This window comes from Leiobunum rupestre, chromosome 5 (genome assembly GCF_980474605.1).
Source record: "Leiobunum rupestre chromosome 5, qqLeiRupe1.1.hap1, whole genome shotgun sequence".
Taxonomy (NCBI): domain Eukaryota; kingdom Metazoa; phylum Arthropoda; class Arachnida; order Opiliones; family Sclerosomatidae; genus Leiobunum; species Leiobunum rupestre.
This window is the reverse complement of record NC_143388.1, coordinates 19,539,903-19,544,572: the sequence shown is the minus strand read 5'-3', so window position 1 is coordinate 19,544,572 and position 4,670 is coordinate 19,539,903. Positions and strand designations below refer to the sequence as shown.

At 32.5% G+C, this 4,670-nt stretch overlaps 1 long non-coding RNA gene across 1 annotated transcript; it reads left to right on the top strand.

The window, feature by feature from the left end:
* Nucleotides 1–1,622: 1,622 nt before the first annotated feature.
* LOC149943734 (uncharacterized) lies at nucleotides 1,623–4,376 on the top strand. The gene is made up of 4 exons (XR_016481043.1): nucleotides 1,623–1,735; nucleotides 2,824–3,003; nucleotides 3,149–3,265; nucleotides 4,271–4,376. It is a non-coding gene; the product is annotated as an uncharacterized LOC149943734 (long non-coding RNA).
* The last annotated feature ends 294 nt before the right edge of the window (nucleotides 4,377–4,670 follow it).

Here is a 4,670-nt window from a genome sequence, read left to right as displayed (position 1 = left end):
AATTTTAGCCAGAAATATATTTATTAGATAAATATTCAATCTTATTGGCTAAATATCTGATTTAAATATATGACAGCTTTTTAAAACGAGAACGTAACAATGGTCAGATATTTAATTCGTACAATTAATTTATAAGCATGTAAAATGGTCCGATTCAAGTGCTTAATAATTACTTTCTTTAATAAATTTGCTTGTCTGTTTGTGTCGCACTCGCTATAGGCCTCCGCATCCTTTGCCTTAGAGCGTTCACACTTTGGGCAATTGGTCTCAAAGTTGAAACAATCAAAACGAAGAATTTATGAAAGAAGCTATACTAGTAGAACAAGGAACTAAAAATAACTATGTATTTTAATTTCATTGAGTTAAATTGGTTTGTTAAAAAGGTTATCTATCACTTTATTATAAGGTTATGAAAAAAAGTTTATACAAACTAAAATAACTTTTGACGAAGACTTCTAAAAAAATGTTTGAAAGTATTATCTGTTTTTATTATTCAACAATTATTAACAATTAACAAGAAAACCTCATATATATATATATATATATATATATATATTTGCTATTATTGCCATTTTGAGAAATGACGTCGATTAACCTTAAATTTTAGAAACAATTTTCGAACAATTATTGTACAAGTTCGAATTATTGCAGATAAGAAGTTTTTGTTTTAGCAGCCATATATTTAAAGGCACGCGTTTTAGAGGTCAGGAAATTTAAAAATGATGACCAATAACAGAATTAAAATAAATTGTCGGGAAAACTGTTGGAATCTAAAGGGCAGTTACTTTTGGCTACCATGAATTATGAAATATATTTATTTATGAGGAAGTCTTGTTCATGTCATTTATCCGTTGAATCTATGTAGTATTTCCTTCCATGCTTCAGATACAATTAAATATTTCCCTCATTTTCATGGATGGCCAGGAGGAAAGCGTGTAAAGAGGGGAAATTATTAGTATATTTTTTGTTAATGATTTCTTACTTAAAATGATTAAAATATCCCTCTCCAGAAACGGATTATTCAAAAATTATTAAATTAAATGTTTAGTTTAAATAATTTTTTTTAAACATTAATCATATTTAATAGATAATAATATCCAACAAGCATTTTGAGCTAAAATATTTTAAGCTCTCTTTAAATGCACTCATAATCTTAATCATTTATAGCTAAATATAGAGGAAGCTCTGTTCTTCTTCTTTCAAGCGATAGGAATTTTTCGCTCATGCTGCCTTTAAACGCTCCGACCCGTTCAAAAGTGAGCGGAATGCGCTTTTCTTTAAATTGAGCTGCCATTTTAAAAAAAATTGTCTTTACAAAGCCTTTATTTTGGTAGATTGCTGCACCTAAAAAGCACCTAAAGTAATGACTGTTAGAGCCACATTATCTTTCATTGGAGCCTCAGTTTAATTTTAGGTTTGAATACGGTTGCCTAAACGAGTAAATCCAGCAAAACTGAAAAATATCGAATGAAAATTATACATACATGTATTTTTCAGTTCAGGTAAAATTGACCTGTTTTTGGAAAACTGAATATGTTTACAATTTTTCTAATTAGCAATATAAAATTATTTCAATGGAAAATTCCTGTTTGCAGCTTCAGAATGTTCATTGCTATCAAAATTAAATTGCTATAAAAACTATTACAGTTTTCTACCTGTAAGGTTAAAGAAAAAAGGGCTTGTGTTCTTAGAGGTGGGGAAAATCCTAAACGCCATTTCTTTTGTGCACCACAAAGTAAGTAAACATTTTTCACAGCTCAATCACTAATCGTTTCCAAATGAGGTTATTATGAATGGTATTTATAGAAATTTGAGTACTTTTAAAATAAATTTACCGAAATACGTGTTTTTAGTATCTTAAGATGGAAATATCAAGACTGACTCGGGGCTCCATTTTATATTCGAAAGCTCAGGGTGAAGGCCTTAACACTGTCCTTAATCGATTAAATAATTTATAACGATAACCTCCCTGCACTACTTGTGGTTTAGGGTTTTAAGATATGTCCCTGTAAAATCGTTTGGCAATTTGCGTAACTGGTCCGCATTGTTTTATCGTTCGTACTCGTTGGGGTCCGTCTGTTATCACCGCAATTGTTTCGTTATGGCTGGTATCAGCTCATTATTCCGGAAATATTTAAGCAATTGCCGTAACCGCTGCAGTCGTGTTTTAATTGAACTTATTGTTCCACCATCACTAGAATCTATCCGTTACCGTGGTGGTCTTAAATTTATCGTTCTAGCTATAAATTACCGTAATCGCAGTAGTCTCCGTAATCACAGTACTAGTTTTCGTATTCATTTTTCTTTACCGTTATCGTTTACATACTTAATCAGTGTACATAAAAGTAGGTTCCCTTTAAATAAAATGTTTTTACGGAATTGAATATGTACTTGATAGACTAAACTAAAAAAAAAAACATTTAGAGTATTCCAAAACGTTTAAAATATCATATACCAAATAAAACCCTGTTTTATAGTTAAACATAAACCCTTTCAACAGTGTATCTATACCAGTGATTTTACAGTAGATGTAGTTAGACTGAAATATTATTTTTTATACACTCACCTTAATCCGCCTAATCACTTGATACGGGCCAAGCGGACCACACGAGAAGCTCATAAACTGCTCGATTTCTGTATTCTTAACCAACCATTTGCTGATATGAATCAAAAAGTGTCTGCTAAGCAGACGTAAATCTGTCATTTTAAGAGCTTAACACGTTTGCCGCTACTAGGTCTAAGTAAAATGAATGTCAAATGATGGTTTCACTTTCGCAAAAGGATACTCTCTATTCACGCAATTTTTTTTCTTTCTGGCTTAAGAATTGTGTGAGCCTCCTGAGTTGGATAACGGAAAAGTGGAGTGTGAACCACATGATGAATTAGAATACATTAAGGAGTGCAATTTTAATTGCGATTCCCATTTCGTATTAAAAGGAGTGCAAACTTTGTATTGTACCGAAAGAGGTGATTGGAATGAAGATATACCCAAATGCGTGCATGGTAAGTAGAAACAATTGAGCATGAAACGTTCATTACCATAAGGGTAATTTTTCGATCCTATTATTTTACTTTGGCTCGCTTGTCTATTGAGGTTACTTCTAAAAACAAAACAAAAAAACTGACAAAAAATTATTTTTTGAAACAGTAGATTGCCCTAGAGAGGAAATGGAACATTGCTCCATTAAAATGAAATGTAAGAATTTTGAAGAGACAGTCTGCGAAGTATCTGGCTGTAAATTCATGTGTAGATGTCGCGAACCTTGTAAGTAATGTGAATCGATTTATCTAAATTATTTCGTTTATTCATCTGATAAACCCTTCAAGTTCTGGTTTTATACGAACGTTCTGATATTGAGACCCTAACCGTACATCCAGGAAGTGAAAAAAATTAAATTGTAACGTTCTGATATGCGATAGTAATGGTCTGTTATTAAAACCAACATTTGTATTGTACTGAGTTAACGGCCGAATACTTATGTTTCGGTATTAGGCTATAACTGTTGGGAACAGTTTATTTGATTTCAAAACTCAGTGTTAGTCAAGACTATTCCCCGCCACTATAATAATTTATTTTGAGGAATCAATTAGGACTCGGACTTAATAGGTGGAAGGAGTTTATCGATTTTAAGTAATATTTTATTTCAACTTGAAATTGTAAAATATTAACAATCCAATATTAGGCCTAGAACTGAAACAATTATGTTGTTATATTTTACCTTAAACTAGTGTTCTAACAGTTAAATTGAAATCAGCATTATCTGATATTAGATGTGAAAAACCTTATGTATGTTCATGTTATCTCAATAGGCCCGAAACCAAATGTTAACACAATCAAGTTAAGAATTCAGATCATAAAATGTTATGTTCATGTAATAGTTAAATAAGAAAAGCAGCCGAAAAGAATAACCGCCCGTCTGACAGCCCACTTCGCCGATGCCTAATTTGCACTTCCGGCTAATGACTCCAGAAGATGTGCACAATGGGGACACGACAGACAGCGACCGTAACAGCGTGCGATGAGCTTTATTAGAGATAGAGAAACACATTCTTTGGCCCCAGCACCCAATGATTGGGGGGTAACGAAACACGTGGCCGTTATTAACGGGGAAAGTGAAGAAAAATTTTAACAATATGCGGTCGCTTTACGATGAAAACGAGGTTCAAAAGTGTTCTTCAAAGGTTTTCGGTAAATTGAGCTGGAAATCAGAGGCCCTACCTCATAAATCGAAATTCTAATTTTTGGCATTGTGGTTTCGTTTCAATGTAGTAAAAAATACCAGAATCAAATGCGGATTACCATCAATAGAAAATGGAAATATTGAATGTGTTGGTCGGGGTTGCGTCGCCACTTGCAAAGATAATTACTATTTGGAAGGACAACGAATAATTATAAAAATATGGCAAGGTAGCTTCGGAAAATGTAAAGGTAGGTCTAAATATATAAGTGACTTTTGCATAAACGTGATCAGGAGACAATCAGATATCACATATAATACACGTCACTTATGGTGTAATTATCACACGATATACTTTAGATTTCTTATCCTTTAAGTCGACTTTGAACTTAATCGAACTTTTCAGGTGTGAATTTGGCCAATTTCGCTGATATTGTTCAGGCTTTTATTAGCTTAAATAAAAAATTACAAATACGATGGTAACATGTTCTT